Below are 23,791 nucleotides of genomic sequence, written 5' to 3'. Positions count from 1 at the left end.
CTACATTTGAATCTCAGCTCTACTCCTGACTACCTGTGTGACATGGGGTGGGGGTAGGGGACAAGGCATCTAACTTCTTATTTTCCTTATTTATAAAATGAGGCAGTAGAACTAAATGGCTTCAAAGGTCCTGTCAAACTCTAAATCATTGATTCTATCCTAATGCAAGAAGGTTAACTTTATGCAGAAATCTTTGAAAATAAAAGTTGATTATTTTTTTAAGAAAAAGTTTCCTAACATAAACCTTAACGAAAACATTCTTGGTTCATTTTCACACATGCCACAGTCTGTAGCAGCACTTCATTTCTTGGAGAAATATTCAATTTAAATGGTAATAAATATGAAATGACAACAATCAGTTCAATTATGTTCTACTTCCCTTTAAGACTTGGTAAGTCCAGTGTGGGCTGGATTGGGAGGTAAAGATATGGAGGCAGAGTATGTCTACCTTTTTTCTCTGTTCACATCCATTTGGATCCTTTAAGTTAGGAGAGCAATAAGAAAAGAATTGGTGAAAGTATTCAAGTATTATGTAAGGCTTATTCATGCATTTTCTTGCAGCCCTTCATAGAATATTCCTTTAAAAATACTTTCTGCATACATAAATGGAGAAATCCATTCTGTTGGCAGTAGTTTGATGATTTTATGGCTGTGGGTAGGAAGTTGCTTGAAAGAAAGTCTAACCTCCTCTGTGAATGGGGATGGCATATGGATGTATCATCCCACATGAAAGGAGGTGAGAATCAAATCTCAATTATAGGTCTTTGCAGTGAGAGGCAGAACAAGATCCTGCTCTTTTTTGCCCTACCCTTATGACTATCCCTTTTCTAACCTACACATGATTGCAGAAGACACATTGCAAGTCTGAGAATGTTATTTTTGCTTTAAGCTTCTTTGTTTGCTAGATTTTCACTGGTGTTGCATTCACTTCCTTTCCTCTACTCCAGGACATTTTTAGCTACCAGAGTAAGAAAGGGGGGAAAAAAACCTCATTTTCATTGTGGGTAAAAATTGCTCATACAGATTCATAAGGTGAAGTCTTTTAACCATATTTGGCTTGGTGAAGATTCGATTTTGTCCCACGTTTCTACTGCTGATTTTTGTTTTAGGCTTTAAGCAACAATTTTAGATCTGGTCCATTTAGACCAGCTTTTGTAAATGTTCATGGGAACTATGGCAATAGGTACATCAATGAAATTAAACACTTCATCCTCTCTCTCAGTGTGCAGTCATCAGGGTCATTCTACTAACTATTATAACACAGCCTACACAATTTCATTGAGATGATAATAATAGCTTACTCTTAATAGCTTTCTCATGCTTAGTTCCTTTGTTTTTCATCCAAATAAACCAAGAAGCAGACACCAAGATATTTTCAAATGATACTGAAAGGTTTTTTTTTTTCAACAAAAACCTAAACTGTATCCAGAAAAAAAAAATCCACCTCTAATAGCAGACTTGTGTGGTTTTGAGGAAATCTCTAAATATTTAATTTAAAGAATAGCAAAAATTCACATTACCATATAAGCAGATAAAATAGTTTCAGTGTATGAAAGAATTCCCTTTTCCCACCTCAGTCAATTTGTCAGCCCATCAGAAAAATAAAAAGAAATCCAGTTGGAAATGCCAATGATAATCTCTAAGCAAGCAGACATTGTATTAATGGCTATCTTTTTTTTCAAAGTTATCCCTGAAAATACTTTGCTATAATGGTCTATGACAAAACCATTAATCAATATGGACACTTCTGAAGTCAAATCCAAACCCACCAATAAATAGATGCATATTTGTCAACAACTTCATATTTTCAGATCATCAAATGTCTTCCATATGGTTCATGGGAAACTAAGGAAAGTCACTGGGCATCTTCATCAGCTTATTATAGTCTGTTTGGTATTGTGCAAATTTTAGAAGGGAAAAAATTATCCAATGACATTTTCTTTGATGATTATTTTTCTCCTCAGAAGTGCCAATGAGTTCATTTTTTTCTTCTTCTTTTTTTTCCCTCTTGGCAAATATGGCACTGATTTCATTGTTGCCAAACCCCTTTCAAGAACTTGAGGACTGTGCTGTCCTTTAATTTTCTCATTTATAATCCACATCCCAAGAGTCCTCAGTGATGCCCTAAAGTAAATTTCAGACATCTGTCATTATTCTTTTCCCTGTTGCCTTGAAAATAGAATAACCTTCTACATTGCCAATCTATCTGTCCAAAATGGGATGCAGATTTGTGGCCTAGTCAAAAGGGTAACAAAATACTTAAACAACTGTACATGAAAACACGAAAGCTTCAGGCACAACATTATCTACATAATAAAGAGACTATCTACAGAAGAATACAAAGCACATTCTTAACAAAAAAAGTAGTATTTAAAAAAAAAAAATGGAGCTGTAAGTACTGTTTTCCCTGACTGCCTGGAGGTTCAACTTCTTGAACACCAGCCAGGGTTCTGGTTCAATGTCCCATTTGGAATAAATAATGGGAGGCAAGGAGGAAGAACTAGCAAACTTTGCCATTTATAACAAATATAGTGGTGGAGAATTCATCATTATATCTTAGTATTTCTTCAAAACAAGACCATTATCTATAGGAGTTGTTGTTTTGAAGAGTATAGTATAACTCTCCAGTAGAGATGAGTACAAAGCGAAGCCTTGCTCTAAAGGACAAATATCCTATTAATTGGCCCTCTGAAAAGAAAAGGTAGACAAGTATAGGGAATAAAATGTGATGAGGGGCAGATTGGACTAAATGTGAATAATTTTGATGTTTTTACCCACAAACTTTTTCTTTAAAAAAAACAGGTTTTTGGCTTGCTTTCATCTTTACACACAGAAAAGCATGAAACAGGGCATCACTCAATAGAAGGACTAGTTCTATGCAGCTTATCAGGAAGTAGAAATTTGGAAATTGCATGTGCATGATGTAATGGGAACCTCATAAAGGTAGTTGCCAGACAAAGGTCTCTGCGTCTGGATCTTGCTCCTGCTTGCCTTGGTTAACTTTCTGTTGTCACAACTCAAGGGTAAAAAAGAGATGATTTGTCTTTCTGTATTCAATACAGGTTTCATTAGCTTTTCTCCATTTTCTTTTCTTCTGTAGAAGTGTATAGAAAGACCCATAGCTTGTAAAAATAAGGAGGGAGATTTTGGCAGACGTTAATGCAAGGAAGAATTTCCTAAGAGATAGAGCTGAACCAAATTGGCAATGGGGTAATTTGTGAGTTAGTGGTTTTTCCATTAGGGGAGGTATTCAAGTAAAAGATCACTTATTGAGGATGTTATAGCATAGGCCATCTTTGTCCTGTTTTTATTTATTTACTACATGAAGGAAGATGGTTCAAAATGTCTCTGAGGCCCCTTACAATACTGAAATCCTATTTTGTTCTTAATTTTCCATTGTAGTCTAGTATGTAAATACTCCATTAAAGTCAAAATTCATCTTTACTAGAGTGAAGAAATTTTCTGGGATAGACTAATTACAATTAAAACTCACTTGGATGTGATACCTATTTTTTTAAGTCCCAAGTATTTGTAAGACTTTGTCCCAAGATATGGGAATATGACAGTGAGATAAAATATAATGCCCTTACCCTCAAGCTCTCTAGTACAGGAAGCATGACATGTCTCAAGAAATCAATCCAAAAGTATTTTTTAAACCTCTGCTGTGTGCCAGTTACTCTTCTGGGTCCTAGGGAGAGATGCACAAAGACTGAAATAATCTCTACTTGCAATGAGTTTATATTCAAATGCTTTTTTATTTTTAGTTCATCAGATTAAAAGGTTTCAGTGATATGGGTTTGTTCTCTGATGTAAAGACTAAATACTAGTCAGTTCTTTTCCTCTATGAAGTTTGTATCCAATTTAATGGAGGACATTTCTGATACTTTTAACATATTAGACATCTAGATAGTCTATTTGTTGTTTCTTTATTTTGCTATTTCTAACTCAGATCCTTTATCACTCATACATCATGTCTTTGATTAAGCCTTCCATGGAGCTTTACAAGTATAATTCATTGTAGGTAATGTGTTACCCCCTAATTATACTGACTATATATAGCTTTCAATTGCCATGGAAGTTGCTTATAATTCTAATCTTCTTTTAAGATTATGGTTGTTTCATGACTCATTATTAAATAACTTTTCTGGGAGAATATTGTTATTAAAGAATATGCCTTTGTAAACTTTGGAACCATTTATCTCTGGCAAGTGTCTGGTATCTAAAATATAGAAAGTCATAAATATATAATAGCAGTTCTTCAGTATTGCCAGAGGGCAGAAAGAATCTATGCTCTCTTTTGTTGTTGTTGTCCCTCCATTTTGATTAGCAACATATTTGTTACAGTACACCAACTTTGTATTCCACCATCATGTGTGGTTCTCCCGTTATTTCACTTTTTGATGCATAATTAAGAATATCTTCAAATCCAATATGGTCATCATTAGCCCTTAAAACATCCAGGAAGTGGTTTGAGCTCTGAATGAATGGAAGATGCTGAACTTGCCTTGAATTCCATCTGTAACACCAGACAAACATAAAAATCTAGGATATTTCTCAATATGGAAAAATTCATTTTATCTTGATTTAGTTAGAATTTTTTTCTTAAGGAAGAATCTATTCTCAAAGAAGTGCTGCAAACCATAAATAGAAATAAAAAGGTTCCTGTAAATTATTAAAGTAGATAAAATAGAAACTTGAACATCTCTAAAATTTTACCTCAAAGGCAATTGATGAAATTGGTTAACTAATGTTGAAGGTATTTTGGAAAAATAAACTCAATAATTCATCAATAGTGGAGCTAAGAACTGATTTCAACCATTATGAAAAGCAATTTGGAATTGTCCTAAGAAAGTGATATAATATATCAGAGAGATTAATGACCAAAAGAAAGGTCTCATATATTACATATCAAAATATTTATAGCACTACTTTTTGTAGTAGCAAAAAAAAAGCAACAACAAAAAAAGAGAAAATTAGAACCAAAATAGATGGCCATTCACTAGAGAATGGGCAAACAAATTTGGTAAATGAATTTTTTATATTTATTCAGATTACTCCAAAAGTAGATTATTGGAAAGATATGCATATAAGTTTACAAGTTTTCAGCATTTTAAAATTTTTAAATAAAATATTTCTTGTGGAAAATTTGAAGGGATATGGATAGCTAAGAATAGAATCATGGATAGCATTAAGGGAAGAATAGCTTTAAGAGTAGGAAGCAATAGTCCCATTGTACTTTGCCCTCAGCCGACTTCAACTGGAGTAACATATTTATTTCAAGGCAGTACAATTTAAGAATAGAATTGGTAATGCAACCAAAATTAGAAGGGAAGCAGCAAATTGGGAAACAATCTTCATTACAAAAACCTCTGACAAAGGTCTAATCATTCAAATTTATAAAGAGCTAAATCAATTGTACAAAAAATCAAGCCATTCCCCAATTGATAAATGGGGAAGGGTCAAGAATAGGCAATTTTCAGTCAAAGAAATCAAAACTACTAATAAGCACATGAAGAAGTGTTCTAAATCTCTTATAATCAGAGAGATGTAAATCAAAACAACTCTGAGGTATCACCTCACACCTAGCAGATTGGCTAACAGGACAGCAAAGTAAAGTAATGAATGTTGGAGGGGATGTGGCAAAGTAGGGACATTAATTCATTGCTGGTGGAATTGTGAATTGATCCAACCATTTTGGAGGGCAATTTGGAATTATGCCCAAAGGGCGATAAAAGACTGTCTGCCCTTTGATCCAGCCATAGCACTGCTGGGTTTGTACCCCAAAGAGATAATAAGGAAAAAAAAAGTCTTGTACAAGAATATTCATAGCTGCTCTCTTTGTGGTGGCAAAAAATTGGAAAATGAGGGGATCCCTTCAATTGGGGAATGGCTGAACAAATTGTGGTATATGTTGGTGATGGAATACTATTATGCTCAAAGGAATGATAAAGTGGAGGAATTCCATGGAGACTGGAACAACCTCCAGGAAGTGATGCAGAGCGAAAGGAGCAGAACCAGGAGAACATTGTACATAGAGACTAATACATTGTGGTACAATCGAAGGTAATGGACTTCTCCATTAGTTGCAATGCAGTGATCCTAAACAACCGGGAGGGATCTACTAGAAAGAACACTATCCACATCCAGAGGAAAAACTGTGGGAATAGAAACACAGAAGAAAAACAACTGCTTGATTACATGGGTTGGGTAGAAGGGATATGACTGGGGATGGAGACTCTAAATGATTATCTTAATGCAAACATCAACAACAAGGAAATAGGTTCTGATCAAGGACACATGTAATACCCAGTGGAATTGTGCATTGGCTACTGGAAGGAGTGGGGGAGGGGAGGGAGGGAAAGAATAAAATTCTTGTAACCAAGGAATAATGTTCTAAATTTACTAAATAAAATTTAAAAAAAAAGAAAAGATTAAATGCAATTTCCAGCTAAATTGGTTTTTAAACAAGCCTGATTCTGAGGAAGACATACTTTTTTGCAAATATTGAATAAACCAGTTAAGACAATTATCATATATACATTAAACAATTTTTTGTTTCAACTGAACAGTATCCAAAGTACTGTTATAATATTTCCAATTGTAAAAAAAATTATTGAAAAAAAGAATAGCATTGGTAAACATGAGGTTGTTCAGGAAAAGGCAATTAGGAACATGAAGAACCTTGAATGCATGTTATAATCATTTAAGGCCCTAGAATCAGGAAGATCTGAGTTTAAATATGATCTGAGACACTTATTAACTTTGTAAGCCTGGGTATCATTTACCCTCTGTTTGCCCCAGTCTCCTCATTCTTAAAAATGTAGATATAGATAGTACCTATCTCCCAGTGTCATTAAGTGAGATAATAATTATAAATTGCTTAGCACAGTACCTGGCACACGGTAAGCACTCTGTAAATGTTAGCTATCATTATTATTTACCTTGGAAATGATAATTTTTAGGATAGATACAATCACTGTCTAGAAGTATTTAAAAAGTTTTCATATATGAGTGGACAGACTTGTTCAATGTGAAACTAGCAAGGAGAACTGGCGAAAATTAATACTAAGTTGTATTAATTTTAGTGGCAGGTAGAAACAACCTAAGTCCAGACTGGATATCTCCTAGTACCCCTCCAACCCAAGCCTATCAAACTAGGTTGGAATATTTTGTCCTTTGTAAAGATCTTAAAAGGATTAAAGACATGGTGAAATTTGACCCACCTGAAAAGGAAATTGTCCTAGTCACAAGGTGGAGAAGAAAAAGATGTACTTCCCCTGGGATAAAGAAATGAGGGGGGGAATTGAGGTCTCTAAGTCCATCTCCCTTTTTGAAATATCCACAAATGGAAAATATCAGAAATCTGAAGGTCAAATTGTCAGGCCAGTCAGAAAGAGGTTATAATTCTCATTATAAACAGTCTTTTTCACCAAAGAAGACTTGCAAAGGATACTTTTTAAAAATGAGATTATACTCCACAATTAGTCAACAATGTTAATCTCAGAGAAATGACTTTATTTTCTTTATTGGTTAAAATATGGATGCTACAAAACCAAAAACAATGTTTGGAGTTACAAAGATGGCAATTTAAGCTTCATGTTCAGACAAATTTTTTAGCAATTATAAATTTAAAAAAATGGATTGGATTACCTAGAGAAATGGTGTGTCTCCTCTCCGTGGGAAGACTTCAAGATGAGAATGGATATCAGGTGTGAGAGATTTTGTTGCTATATGGGACATATGATATGGCTACTGAGGTTCTTTCTGACTCACATTCTGTGATTCTATGTATGTATATTTGTGCAAAAGATGAATACATGATATTGAAAGTCAACTAAGTGTATTAAATCTATTCTGTGCTCCTTACTTTCTTGGAGGAAAGCCTCATTTAATGCAGATGACCAGACTGGTGAATTCAGGTGGCAAAAATTAAATTATGTATTTAAAATATTAATTCAAATACATAAAATATCCTTGATGAAAAATATATAAAATATATTTGAATTAATATTTTATTTATACATTACTGAGAAAGACCCATATACACACATATGTATACACACATATCCTATTATATGCAGGATACTGTATTAGGTACTAAGGATTCAAAGACAAAAAATGAATAGTTCTTGCCTCCTTCAAGGAGGCAGACAGTTAGAGAATGATCTGCCATTCTATTAGGGAATATTTTGCCAGGGAAAAATCAGATAAATTGACTTTATTGCTGTGATTACATGTAAATAATAATAAAAATGGTTTAGTCTTTGTCTCTCTCCTTCCCCCCTCTTCTGAAGTTGTTAGTTGTCATGAAGACTTAGCTACATTAGAGTCAACCCTTTCTATGATGCTATAGTTCAGCTTTGAGTGCCTCCTGGAGAGAAACCTTTAGTTTAATCTTATTCCTGTCCTGACCTCAGTGTGTTCTGTTATTTTGGGGGCTATATTCTCTCCAGTAACACTATAGAAGGTGACAGAAATAAGGAAATTGTGTTCTCTATCTTCTTCCCTATCCTTGTAAACAGAAATATTTCAGATCTCCTCAATACTACACTTATTTCCTTTTATCTATTCCTGCCTGGTTGAAACAATGGGAGAAAGTGGTTCTTATCTTGAGATGGAAAATCCTTATGCTTCCTTTGTCAGTGGTTTAAAAGGGGTTTTAGCAGCTTGGAAAATCTCTTAAGAGTTAAAAAGAGAATTTTGAAGGAACAATTAAAAGTAACTCTTATTAGTTTACAATTTTACTACTTTAAGGTAAGTATAATTTTCGTTGTAGGATCTCTTTAAAAGGTTCTTTATGTGACAGTAAATTTTCTTTCATTTAAAGGTCCTTATTTGAATGAAGGGAAGAACAGAAGCGGATATGGGGCTATTTACCAAACATTTCCAGTAAACAAAAAGGAAATGCCTTGGATTTTAATGGCTACAATGTATAGATCACTTTACAATTATAAGAATTCTTCCCAGAATTTCAAACAACCTTTTAATTCAAGAAGTAGAATCTTAGTATTGTCTCTCGCCCTACACAAATTGCTTTGTTAGAAAACTTTATCTGAGCTCTAAGTGTTTATTGACATTTTGTAACGTTGAATTAGATAAAAGTTTCTCAGATCAGCATCAAACACTTTCTTTTTTACTAGTGTATTGAATAGAGGTTAAACTTCAGCGTTCTGTAATATTTTCTTTCTCAAACTTGAATAGTACTTGCTATCTCTCTAATGAAGTTTTTTAGATAGTTTAGTAGCAACCTCTCAGGCTATGGTGAAGATTGAGTGAGTTATTTGTAAAGTACTTACCATAGTGCTTGACATATAGAAGATGCTTAATAAAATGCTTGTTTATATCCTTCCTTCCTCCAAGCAAAGGGTATTGGTCAGAGAATTAAGAGTCACCCTGAGCTAGTCACATCTCTTCATCTGTAAGATGAGTCTTATCCCCCCAATGTCAAAGTGCTATATAAATGCTAGCTGCTTCTGCTGCTGCTTTTTCTTCCAGTTCTTATCCTTATTCTTTCAGGTTGTTATTTTTCTTCTCTTTCTTTCTTTTCTTAGGTTTGCAGAGATTTCTCTTCTCACAATGTTTCCTTATTCCTCAAATAAGGATAAAAGATAATACTTGTATTATCTAACCTATGAGTGCTCTAAGAACTAAGAAGACTGTTTCAGAGAACTTTACAAGCCTTACTGTAGTTATTTGTCAGTATTACATCCTTCCTATAAATTTCTTGAAGGGAAGGGCTCTCTTCTCAAGTATGTATTATAATGCTTTAGAAATAAGAATTTAATAAATAAAGAATTTTAGAATTCAAAATAGTTCTCAAACATTTTACATGGATATATTGCTATTCAATATGCTAAAAATTATTGCTTATCTGTGAGTTAAAATTTTAGAGACAGAATATAAATTAGAGATAAGCAAGTGTTTTTAGTTCAGAAATTTGCCTAGTGTTTTATGAGAACTAAGTTCCCTTAAAAAAAAAAAGTAAAGTCTAGTTGTTGTATTCTGTATAAAGTTATAAATATCATAGCAACCCATTAGAATTTCCAGGAAACCATCTCAACATGAGCCTATAGTTAACAGTAAGAGGAAAAGATCAATCTCAACTGTTAGTGATTCTCAACGATAGAGTATTATTTTTTCACCAAAATGAGTTCTTTGTCTAGACATGGATTAAAGAGTTGGAAAGAAACTTAGAGGTCATTTAATATGAAGTCTTTATTTTTTTAGATAAGGAAACTGAGGGCCAGATAGATTACATGAACTGATTGTTACTATATAGTTATTTAGTGGACTAGTTGAGAAAGAATCTTAGCTTCTTGACCTGTCACTGAATTTTTTTTTTCTTTAAAGCATGCTACAGGCAGAATGCTGTATAAATCCAACTTGTTATGGGACTCTTCACATATAATTATAATGTTTGTTTCTGGAAGCCTCTCTTTACAGTGTGTTTCAGCAAAGCTAAGACACTGACTAAAATGATGAATTAGGTAAAATAGTTTTCTCTGTTATGAAACTAACACAGCTTTCCTGAAACCTTTGTTAACTATTGTGTCCCTACATGATATTCTTCAAGTTATTTATGAGAATGGAAATATTTTGTAGAAAGTCAGGAGTAGCTTCGTTGAGAGTCATAAGAATTTTGTTGACAACTTGCTGAAATCCATAAATAATCCAAAACTTCTTTTCAGCCATTTATTTAGACTTGCTAAGCCATGAATCTTTTCAAGAGATTTTCCCAAAGCAGCTACATTTACACATAGCCTCTACACGTCTCTGATAGTGGTGATAATAAACTCTGAGGTGTCTATAAAGAAGGCCATTGGAGGAGGGGGAAGAATATGAAGCAAGGAGGATATGCAATCCATAGATTAGATGATCAAATTCTGAATAACCAGAAATTGGCTGTAGAGATCCTTAGCCAGCTTTGGCTGGGAGCACTGAGTAAGGAACTGATGGAGCCTATAATATTTAATTAGTTTTGCAAATTGAATGACTTTAATAGCTTACTCATCAAAAAAAGGTGTTTGAAATTACAGTTAAAAATGACTTTAAATATTTTTGGAGCTAGTAGTAGTTCCAGAATGACCACAACACAGAAACCTAGAGGGCTTTGACCAGGCATGTGATCCATGGTGCACAATTCATCAGTAAATGAAAAATCTAAAGATGAGTATTTATCAAATGGAGACATATAAGTGTGGATGAAGACAAAGGAAACATTACATCAGGCCAATGGCTTAATGCCTAACAGGAACTGAGAATGACCTAGAGTAGGGCTGTTAACCGAAACCCATCCACTCAATGTAAATTCGCAACCCATCTTCCCATTCTTGCCAGAGAAAACAGAACCACGTTTTGCTTACAGTGTCTGGTGTCAGAATGACCAAACTGTTGGCTACCATCCCTTTGGAATCCTGGTGAGGAAGCCAAATCATACAACCTGTGTGCCTGCCCCTGTCTGCTGGGGGGAGGGAGTGTTCCAAGAGGGGACCTAGGAAAACTGCTTGAGAACATGATGTCATTGCTTTGGAGCACACTTAAACTGCCATGGAATAGAAAAGATTTTCTCTAAAATCCTCTGCAGTTTCAATTTATTTCCTTGCTGATTGACTAGAGATATGAAAGAAACACTATTTCATAGGTCCATTAAGGTTTTCTGTAGCATGATAAGGGGCAGTCCCTCTGAGTATATTAAATCCAAAGAAGAGTAGAGGTAGTGTCTACTCTCCTTTCACCACCATATGCCACTACCTTAGACCACACAAGGGAGCAATTGTCAGAATCCAATAATAGCAGGGGTCTAAGATATTTGTAGATGGGAGGTGATTAGGGTGCTCTAAGAAATTTGTTGAAGATTTCCACTGCATTTTCTTAGGCTTTCATTAACACAGGCATGTCTCTAAGTTGAATAAGATTTATATGAGAAAAGAGCATAACTCAAGATCATTTATAGACTTTTCAGAGTCCTCTAAGCAGAAATTTATCAGGTGTTGGAGAATGTCTGAAAAGAAGAGATGAATTCATTGACAATGACAAAGACTGATTCTTTTTTTCCCCGCTCTTTTCCATTTCCCCCTAAGAACTAGAGAAATAAAAAGAAATTTACTTAAATCCACTCTTATTTCATTTTGTGGGCAATGATATGGGCTGATAGCTAAATTTACATAATATTTGAGGATTGCAAATTGCTTTACAAATATTATCTCATATGATTCTTGCAATTCTGTGAGGTAAGTATTATTATTATCTACATTTTACAGATGAGAAAATTGAGACACAGAGAGATTAAATAATTTGTTCAAGGTTTCTTAGTAATTGTTGCAGAACTTGAACTCAATTCTTCTCACTATAAGACATCTCTCATTGTCCACTTCACTGCACCAGCAAGCTGTCTAGATGCCTATAGGTTGCTTTTGTTGTTTTTTGTCCTTCATTTTCAATGAGAATAAAAGATGGGGGTGATGTATTAATTTGCCTGTGAACTGAATTAAAGAGGGGCAGAGTTATTAGCTTCACTCTCTTTCAGAGGCATTGATGTCCAGTGGCAAGACAAAAGCCAAGATGGCTGGTAAGGGTCCAGGATACATTGGATGACCTTAGTTTCTTCTATGTCTGACAAAGATCTAAGTGATCCACAGTGTCTGCAACAACTGTCTTCATGACTATTCGGACAAATTGTTCTCATCTTCCCATTCCACTTGTGTTAGTTTTCACATGCTTAGGTAGGCATCCTCTTAGATCAGCATGTTTGAGGGCACTTTGACCAGTGTGTGGCCACTGCACATGGGCTCTGTGGAGCCACAGGTGAGAGTGGAGTGAAAGGTAGACAATAAGTTGGATGAGTCAGCAAGTCCTTAGATCAGACGTGTTGGTTGGTTATGGTGCCTAAAGGTACCTGACTCCCAAAGGCTTTAAGTAACACACTGTGTATAATTATATCCTCTGATTTATATGTAAATGTTTTGACTTCAGTAAGACTAAAGTGTTAATTCAACCTTTGCAAATGCGATAATAATGTTTTTAAAAATGATCAGATTTTGATCTATTTACTAATACATACTTAATTAGAGGATCATATAGAGAGAGCTAGTAGGGAATCATGTAATCCTGTAGGAAATTGAAGGCTAGAAAGTTTAAGTGACTTGCCAATTGTCATAAGGGCAGTAGATGTCAGAATTGGGATTGGAATCCATTTGATTTTACCATATCACCCCGTCTCCTTCTTCTACCTCCACTAGACAAATAACGGTTCGATTTTTTTTTCTGAATAATTTACTCATACAAGTATTCAAATAAGACTTTATAGATGATCTGAGGCATATAGATTGGATTTGGATAGACAAGTGATCCAGAATATGATAGATAAAAGAATAAGAGCAAAGAAAACAGCACATGAGAAAGAAGAGATTGACTTGAGTACAGGAACTATACGCTTGGATCTGTGAACACAAGTCATATCATAAGGAGTTATCAAAAACATGACACCATCATAGACATATTGCAAGAAATGAAAGGTTACTAACAGAGACAAGGCCCAATTGTTCAGTTATTACCATAAGTGATGTTTGAGTCGTTGTGATCTCATTTGAGGTGTTCTTGGCAAAGAACCACTGGAGTACTTTCCCATTTCCTTCTCCAACTTCTTAGCTCAGCTGCAACAAACAGGATGAAGTGACTTGCTCAGGGTCACAAAACAAATAATTATCTAAGGCCAGACTCAACACTGGGAAAATGAGTCTTCCTGACTTGGCCCTCTATTCCCTGTGCTACCTAGTTGCCCCTAGAAAAAAGAAAATGAAAATAGCTCTAGAGAACTCAATTCTGAGAGTCATTTCTGGGGAAAGGGAAGAGAATTAACATTTATCTAGTGCTGACTATGTACCAGGTACTATATCAAACCATTTTTACAAATATTAGTTGATTTGATCCTTATGGCCACTCAGGGAGGTAGATGTTATTATAACAATTTTTCAGAAGAGGAAACTGAGGCAAACCAAGGTTAAAAGACTTGTCCATGGTCACATAATTACACTGGACAGTTGTCAGAGTATTTAGAATCCTAAAATAACATAGAGTCCTGACATACTTTAAACAATCTTCTGTTTTGCTTTCTGTTCAAATAGAGATTTATGAATCTGTGGAATCATACCACCATCAGCAATTATGGCTTTTATTAGAGGGTGCTTTTAGTCCAGAAAAATATATGCAAAAACTAGGTATTCTAAGCAAGGACTGAAAATGAGAAACAGAGTGCTGTTTTAGGGCATGATTCAGAAAATTGGGGGTGAAGCAGCGAGTCCTGTTGTTTAAAGTCAACAGAGCAGCTGTGAAGGGTTGCATTTTCTGAATTCTGCATTTGGCATGGAAGCAGGAACTCTGCTTTCTTGGATATAGTGATAACTGGAGCTTAAATTATTCTGTGCCTGGTGTTCCACAGAGATGACATCCTTCGCTATTAATGAGTCTAGGAATTTGGGGAGATGAGGGCACTCCTCTTGGTAGCAGAAGGAGCTTGTTTTGAAGAGAAATAGAATCCTAAAGAGCAATTGGGCTTCTGTACCTAATATAGCATCAGAATTTTCCTTTTACCTATATACATATAAGGAAGATTATGATATGCTCTAAACATGAAATACTCAAAAGATGAAACTGGTTTTCAGGCAGTGCAGTGATTTAACAAACGAGTTGTAATGATTTCTTCTAATACTGTCAATGAATGAAACAGATACAGTTAAGGAAGCCTCAGTAGGTTTTTCATTGCTCCAGACCTTAAGACTGAACATTTTGAAGAAACCAGAACAAGGTGTCATATCATTGAATGTGGATTATCTATAAGAGGCTTGAGACAAAGCCAAAGAATGGGAGAAAGCTCTTTTAACATGGTGGTCTTGTGTTTCAAGTCCTCTTTATCCTTATGCATAAGCTATTGTAACTGTCTAGGGTTTCTTCCATTGACTTCAAAATCCAAGGTGTTGGTTTATCTGTCTATGTTTGAGAAGATAGAGTATCCCAGGTTGGAGATTAATTGGTCTCATTTACTTTATCTCACAAGAGGAAGAAACAAGGTTATAATATAAATAAGCCTGTGGCAATCACAGAATTATAGAGTTGGAAAGCACCTTACAGGCTAAATAGTTTACCAGTCTTGTCAAACTCAAACAGAAACTAATTCCTTTTTGGTTTTGTATTGGCTTAGAAAACGAGAAATTAACATTATTAAATGACATTGTGGGCAGCTAAGTGGTGCAGTGGATAGAGCACTGGGCTTGGAATAAGGAAGATTAGTCTTTTAATAAGTTCAAATTTCATCTCAGACAGTTATTAACTGTATGACCCTAGAAAAATCACTTAACTCTTTTTGCCTCCATTCCTCAGAATCTTTGCCAAGGAAATACCAAATGGGGTCGCAAAGAGTCAATTTGAAAATGACTGAAAAACAACAACATGGTTTTTGTATTTTTATTTCTTCTGTTAAATATTTTCTAATTATGTTCTAATCTGGTTGGGCCACTCTTTCAGGAATTTGTCAGGAGTTTGACGTCCTGGCTGAAAACTAGAAAAGAAACCCTTCTAAAGGTGTGTTGGAAAGAGCATTGAACTTGAAGTCACACAATTTGTGTTTTAATTCCACCCTAAGTGACTTTGGGAAAATTTTGAACCTTTATGGGACTTATCTGCGGAATGAGAAATACAGATGAAATGACATTTTTTATTTATTTTTTATTCTGAGCTTAACAAGCACCAAATGAGATGATTATTTCCTTATACAACATAGAACAGAGAAACAGGATTGCAAATGCAGCTACAAATCTATACCAGAAACATGATTTTTCCCTCAGTGTACACAACACATCCAGCATGTTATTTTCAAACTTTTCCTTCTTTTCCCTTTCTTCTATTCTCTTTTGTGTATTTTAAATGTGCTTCAATTCGATGACTTCTAAGCTCACTTCTCAATCTTGATCTATGATTCTGTGATACAATAGCCCTTTGCATGAAACTTTGCTTGTCCAATCAGTACCTGAGAGGTATCAAGGCAATTTTTTTCTTCTTGTCATTATAAAGGAAAATATCAAACACGGGATGTAGTCGTAGATGATGGTATTTTGTCAGTTGCTTCCTCATTCCACTTCTTTATAAATGTGAAGCTTATGGCATTGGCTCTTTCTTCGATTGCTTGCCTAATGAAACCCACGTGTGGACTTTTTACTGCCCAGAGAGAGATCTGTCAGGTTAGAAGAGATGTAGCAGAGTTAACAACCTGTTCCCTTCAAAAGAATTCAGAATCCAGGGTGTTGGCTTATCTGTCTATATTCAGGGAGATCAAATATCCTTGGTTGGAGATTAATTTGTCTCATCTGGTTTATCTTGTAAGAGGAGGAAACAACATTACATCAAGAATCAGTCTATAATAATCATAGAAACACAGAATTGAAAAGAAGCTCAGAGGCCAAGTAGTCCAATATATACACACAGATGATACTTCATTTCTATCTTCCTGTGTTTTGTACAAGGCTATACCCCAAGTATTCCACCTATAGCTTTTGGTATCCCTTGTTTTCTTCAAGACTCAGGTTAATACTACATGCCACATGAACTCTTTCCAATTTCCCTCATGTAAATACACTTACTTTAAAGCTTCATTTTAAAAATCACACACACACACACACACACACATAATGCCTATATTCACATAGGCACACACTTATCCCCATATTAGAATGGAAGGTCCTAGAGGGAAGTGGTTACTTTTCATTTTGACTTTGTAGCCCCACAGCTTAACTGAGTGCCTGATACATACATACAGGTTCTTAACACGTGCTTGTTGATTAGTTGAATGACTCAATTTCACAGACACCAAGAGAGAAGAGGGTATCAAGAATGAGGGAAGAGTCAATAGTGTCAAATACTGTTTACAGTTCAAAAATAAGATAAAGTAGTAGATTGAATGTTTGAGAGGCTATTGGTCAATTTTGAGACAACAGTTTCAGGAGTGGAGTAGAGATGAAAGCCAGATTTCAAGTGGCTGAAAAGTGAGGTCACCAGAGTGGGAAATCATTTCTGGCTGAGAGATTAGGAAAAGCTTTGGGGAAGAAGTGACATTTGAACTTCTTTATAAACTGTCTTCTCCTTCAAAGAATTAGAAAAAGGATAATGTCAACTAGGATAATCTCCATAAAAGCTTTGCTGATCCTATAAACAAGAAGTTTTTCTTATTTCTGTGAACTCTCATCTGTATGACTCTGGGGAAGTCACTTAACTTTTCAATGGTCTAGGCAACCCCCTAAGATTATAAGTTGCATTGGTAGAGGCTATTTCCTTATTTTGGTATTTCTAAGACCAGTGAAATTACAGGTCTATTCCCAGTTCTTATAGGATCTCATAGGGCATTATTTGTGCATCTCTTATATACTTATATTTTATTTTATAGTTATTTGCATATAAAACTTCTCTTCTTGGTTATAAACATTGAAAGACAAGAGAAATGCCTCGGTATTTTCAGCTCCCTCAGTGCAATATTTTGTAAATAGTAGGTCATCTAGTGTGTTTTTTAATTTAATAGACTCTAAGATTTATATTTTAGGGTGATAGAAAACTTTGTCATTATTTATAGAAATGGGTGTATTTTGAAAGGGGAGCCAAACTTAGGAATTGAATGATGAATTTTATTTTAGACATTATGAGCTCAAAATGTTGGTGGGACATCGGAGTGGAAACATCACATTAATAGCTGAAAAGAATGACACTGTAATACTGCCACAAAGAGGGTTAGTTAGGCATGCAGATCTGAGAGTTATGAGAGTAGGTGAACTTTCAAAGTGAGAAAATATAATAAGAAAGGTGGGAAAATATAACAGTGAGGTGAACTCCCACTTTCAGAGGTGAGCGGGAAAGAAATTAATAAAGGAGGTAATAATGATTAGTGAGGTAGTAGAAAATCCAGGGATATCTTTTGAATGTGGCTCAAAGAATGGAAAAAAAAAAGTTTAAATATGTGAATTCCTGTGCAAATGTCAAGAAATTAGTAGGACTAGAAAAAACAGTGCATTTGGTTTGATAAAAAGTAGGACAATGGTGACCTTATGGAGTTCAGTTTCAGTAGGGGTTACACATCTGCATAAGCATAATCATGACCTTTCCCTGGTCTCCAAATTGGTCATTCTTCTTTCAGTTTCTCCAATTCATTTCCATTTTCTCCTCTTAAGTCACTTCAATGGTGCTCCTGTAGGAAAAGATATAAATGCTTCTGTTTGGCATTTCACATCCTTTGCAATTGGGCTTTAGTTTATCTAGCCAAGCTGATCACATATTATGTTTGTTCACTATATGCTCCAGAAAACAAAACACATTTTAAAACAAAACAAAACTGATCTCTTTTTATTTCCCATATCTGACATGCCATCTCTTGTTTCTGGAATAAACACCATCAATTCCTTCTCTTTCTTAGAATTTTTGCCCCTTAAGAGTTAGAATAAGAGTTATCTCATTTAAAAGGTCACTTCTGATCCCACTGATTATTACTAACACCAGGCCTCAACTACTGTATATTTCTTTTGAATATTTTATATTGCCTTAGCTGTGTTTGTGTGGTGCTTCCTTTCCTCCTCCCCCCACCCCCACCAACTAATAGAGCCAGGATAAGAGCAGGGGCTGTCTCAAAATTATGTATATATTAGAGTGCCTAGGACAAATGCCTGGATCTCAAGAGTTTAATTAATGCCTGTTTGTTCCACTGGTTGTAGAATTTAATTGTATTCATTTTCCAGGAAATGGTAAGATCATGAGAAAAGGAATAGGGGTGGCAAGCCCAGATCATGCCTTTGAGGAAAATCTCTCAGAGGTGACATCTTGAGATTCCTATTTCACAAATAGGAGTTCTTGAATATAGAATAAGTTGAGAGAAAATGGGGAATATTAATGTAAGTGATTGATGCAGTTGAGATTGTAGCTGATGGAAGATTCAGCTTTAGAAGACCAAAAGAATCAGCATCATTATTAAGCACAGAAATAGTGTGCCAGAGGATGTTTGTCAAATTCCTATGTGCCTTAGGAAAGTGTGATGAGCTGCTGAGACAGTTGAAATCTTTGCATTATTTTCATATCAAAGAGTGAATATAATAGACAATATCAGACAGATAGTAAAACTATCCACCCAATAATTTATTTACTATTTGTAAAATGCCTACTATGTTCAAAGCACATTCTAGTGACCATTCATTCATTCATTTATTCATGTATTCATTATGGTCCTTTTCCTCACTGAATTTAAATAATTTTTTATTATATTAGGAGCTGGTATATATTGATCTCAAACTTTACTCAGGAGAGATGTATAACTCAGATTTCTTTAGCAAAAGTTAAATAGTTATATCATAAAATATGGGAAAACCTTTGATAAGCAGAAGTTTTAAGTTCAATAATGTGATTTTGGGGGACTCTCGCTTCTTAGATGGAGAAATAAGGGTTGAAGGTAGTGAGGAAAGGGTCAATAAAAATGGATGGCTTCCCTCACTACTCCCTCCCAGAGTCCCCCAATTACTTGAAGGAGACAAAAATGGAGATCTCCTCTCTATGAAGGTTTGCCCTTTGATGGCCATGCGGGCCCTCAAGGGCGGCTGGGTAGTCTTCTCTACTAGGAGAGGTATGAGGGACCTCAATCTGGATATGTGCTATTGGGGCACTCACAAGCCTCCCCCTCATGTCTTCTTGAAAACTGGCAACAAGATGGAGTCTGCCATTGAGTTTACTCTCTAGATGTAAATAAATGAGAGTGAATTCGCTATCTGACTGCTTGTTTGATTTAGTTGTTGATTGGGGCAAAGGGTAGAGGTTAGAGGGGTTGTGGGTCACCCTAAATCTCTTTCTAAATAAAACTAATCACTGAAAGACTAGGTTTTCTTGTAAGCAGGGGAGGGGTAGAAAAAAGGAAAGAAAGCGCTGCTCACTGATTTGAATCCCGTGTATCTCAATAGTTTGTGGAATGAAATTCTTTGAAGAAATTAGGTTTCTTGACAGGAATCCATGATGTTAAGATTTCTGTCCATGTCAGAAATCCCAAAAGGTGTCTCAAATGGCCCCAAGAATCAGCTCCTCCTTCAACTCCCTTCTGTGTCTCAGGACCCAAGACCCCCTACTCAGGAGAATTTCCCAGAAGTCCCTGTCCACTTTCCAACTGCCTTTTCCTGCCTCATGCACAGAAGATCTCTCAAAATTTCCATTCCCCCCCAACAGTTCTTTTGTCCTACTTCCCATCATTACAATAGAGTAAACTCTTGGTCATGAAGAAATATATTCATCACTTTGTAGATTATTTATAGCTATTTTGAGATCTTCTCCCCCAGATCTCTGTTACTCAGCTGGCTCCCAGGTTGCTAAAAGTGGGGCCAATTGGGCATTAGATCACTCTGAGCATGAAGTAGGAAACTGCGTTTAACAATCATTTAATAAATATTCATGGAGACCTTACTGTGTGCAAGCCACTGTGTTAAGGGCTAGTGACACAAAGAAAAGCAAAACCAGTTCCTTCTCAGGAGCTCACAGTATAATGAAAAGAATGGGTTATCCAATATGTACAAAAACAAGTTATAAAGAAGATATATCGGGGATAATCATCAAAGGGAAGGCATCATCACTAAGAGGGACTGGGAATAGCTTCTTATAGAAGGTGAAATTTTATCTGGAACTTGAAGGAAACCAGGCAAGTCAAGAGGCAGAGTTTGTACGTAAAATATTCCAGACATGGGCAAAGGCCAATAGAAATGTCTAGTCAGGAGATGGAGTGTATTCTGTGAGGAACATCAAGGATGACAGGTTCACTGCATCAAAGACTACATGGGAGTGAGTAAGGTGCAAGAAGGCTGGAAGTTGGGGGTGGGAGGAGGAATCTGATGGCATTACCAAGTCAAATATTAATCTATTTATTGATTGATTCATTTAAGGTATCTATTCTCTTAAGTCAGTAAACATATTTGGGAGTTGATGCTGAAAAAACCTATGCTAAGTCTTTGGAAAATTTTCTCAGTTCAAATGTCTCACAATTTACAGTGTTATCCATATATTTTCATTCAATTCCTTGAACATTTATTAATATTATTATTAACCTTCTGCCAGGCACTGTGCTGAGTGCTGGAGACAAAATTAGAAAAAGAAAGACAATCCCTTCTTCGAAGAAGCTTACATCTAATGGGGGTCAGGGAGGAATGATACTGAAAAAGAAGGGGTCAGGTGAGGGGAATGCATACACCAAGAAAATCAAGCAGTGGGGGATGGTTGGAAATGGCATTTTATTTCATGGAATTCAAAGTGAGTTGGAAATCCAGTTTCTGTCCTCTGTAAAGAGAAAGTTTAGGAGGAATTTAATATTCTGCCTTCCACCTCTCTAATTGGAGAGAGAAGGCTGAAAGCAATGGGAAGGAATTGAATATCTAAGGTTTGAGTTAGCATCAGGGAGATGAGATTAGAAATTAATTCAGGGAGGGACATTTTGTTCCATGGAATTAAAACCAAGTAAAACTGAAGATTGGAGTGAGCTGGAAGAATAGATTCTGCTCTCTGTAATGGAAGGCTTATTTTTAATGTCAGTACCAATAATAATTAAATATTAGGATGTGTTGGATATGATAAGTTTCTGGAGACCAGCAGAACATCAAAGGGGACATGTACATTAGGAAGCTGGATTTAGAGAAATGAAGCTGGGGGGAGATGAATGACTTAGATTTATTATGTATAATTGGAGTCATAAGCAATAGAAAAGGGAATTGATGCCAAGTAGATGGATAAAACCACGAAGGAAAAAATATATAGAAAAAATATAACCTAGAAAAAAAGAGCTTGGAGGACATTGACAAGGATAGGAGAAGGAAATGAATCCAGTGGAAAAAAACAAGATGTAGTTGTCAAACAACAAGGAAAAAAAATTGGAATCAAGTCAGAAGAATGTATAAAGGGCAGCAATGGCAAACAGTTTCAAATGTTGCAGAGCAGGACTGAGACTGAACAGTGGCAACTGAACTAGCCAATTCACACATCATTGATTATTTGTTAAAAGGGGAAGTCAGATTTTAATAAGTTAAGGAGTTAAGGAGTAAGTGATGAGGAAATAGAGGCAGTAAGTGCAGGTTACTCTTTCTTTCTGGGGTTCTTCAGGTATAAACTGCCATTTCCTATCTCTCCTCTCCTTCACTTGCTCAGGAAGATGGTGGAATGATGGTGGTGGTAATGGCTCACACATAGTAAGACTTTAGATAATGTTGACAGTGTTTCTATTGACTAGAGCATTACTCTTAGAGCAGAGGGCTATTTCTCTCTTGCCCTCTCCCTCTTCCTTTCCTCCTTATTATCTTACTGTCCTCTCTTTTTCTTAACTGTCTCTTCCCCCACCTTGTTGCTTTGCTTTCAGGAGACTTGGGAGACCAGTGGAGAATGCAGATACTTGCCTTTGTGCCATGCTTCTGTCTGCACTGATCTCTGGCCAAAGAGCATAGCTGGTGTGCCTTAGGGAATCCATCAGAGAACACGAACATATCTGTACTGGAAGCACGCACCAAGGAAAAGCACGTCAGTGTGCCCTACAGATTGACTAAAGCATTGTAAAAAAGTTACTCTGAACTGTATCCAGTGCTCCTTTGGTTTGGGGGGATTTCCGATTATCCACAAAGAAAGGCTCTGAGCAGAGTTAATGGTAAATTAGAAATATTTTTAAAAGGTTACAATCATTTAGATAAGACTTTGATTCTGTGTGGTGTTCTCCTTTTGGAAAAATGCAACTGAATTATGGCTTTTTTCTTCAGTAAAGGTTTAACTGAGGCCCCCGAGAGCGTATTAGTAGAAAGCCAGAATTTATCCACATCTGTCCTTGCTATAATTCACTGAATTTATCACAAACATACACAGTATTTATCTTGCTTTTACTCAAGCCCTGTGCTATTTTTACTTTATGAATTTTATTGGTGGGTATTTGAAACTTCAAAACAATTGAGTACTATATATCAGATAAAGATATTTCTTAGCTTTACTCTACCAGGAGACATAAACTCCCAGGAATTATCTTTTATTTTTTTCCAGGGCACATGGTTACTATTTGGAAAATTATTTCTTCCAGAGCAATAAATGTTCCCTCACTACCTTCTAAAGATGACCTCTCTTCAACTGAATGAACTACATATAATGTGGATAGAATACTGGGCTTGGAGTCAAGAAGACTCATCTTCTTGAGTTCAAATTTTACCTCAGATAGTTATTCGCTAAGAGACCCCAAGTAAGTCACTTAACTCTGTTTGCCTCAGTTTTCTCATCTATAAAATGAGCTGGAGAAGAAGTGGCAAGTCACTCCACTATCTCTGCCAAGAAATCCCCAAATTGGGTCACAAAAAGACAGACTCTACTGAAAAACGACTGAACAACGAATAAAGTTAAAAAAGCAAGAATTAGTAGCTTTAAAAATATAATCATCTAGTTTGTTCTAATTTGGACAGAGATCCTAAAAAAGACAAGATCTCAAGAAATGCATAATAATAAATTTGGCATGATGCTGCTACTCCTCAATTTTAAATTATATGTTTTATATATATATATATATATATATAGAGAGAGAGAGAGAGAGTATATTTCATATATGTACATACTCTTTTTCCTTTCATCAAAGAAAAATGTCCTGAAGATATTTTAAAATTGCTCTGGCTCTACTTAAGATGAGGTACAAAATGTCATATTTGTACATATGTACACAGATCAGTGTGTGTGTGTATGCACATGTGTGTACATGTATAACTATGTAGCTCTGAGTGTGCAT

The 23,791-nt window shown here is 35.6% G+C and overlaps 1 long non-coding RNA gene across 1 annotated transcript; it reads right to left on the bottom strand.

Annotated features, from left to right (window-relative positions):
* Positions 1–15,728: 15,728 nt before the first annotated feature.
* On the bottom strand, positions 15,729–20,120 carry LOC103097051 (uncharacterized). The gene is made up of 3 exons (XR_471368.3): positions 19,947–20,120; positions 18,081–18,223; positions 15,729–16,225 (listed from the first exon to the last, which is right to left on the bottom strand). It is a non-coding gene; the product is annotated as an uncharacterized LOC103097051 (long non-coding RNA).
* Between the last annotated feature and the right edge of the window lie 3,671 nt (positions 20,121–23,791).

Source organism: Monodelphis domestica, chromosome 8 (assembly GCF_027887165.1).
Source record: "Monodelphis domestica isolate mMonDom1 chromosome 8, mMonDom1.pri, whole genome shotgun sequence".
NCBI lineage: Eukaryota > Metazoa > Chordata > Mammalia > Didelphimorphia > Didelphidae > Monodelphis > Monodelphis domestica.
The sequence above is the reverse complement of the archived record's forward strand: the minus strand, read 5'-3'. Positions and strand labels throughout refer to the sequence as shown.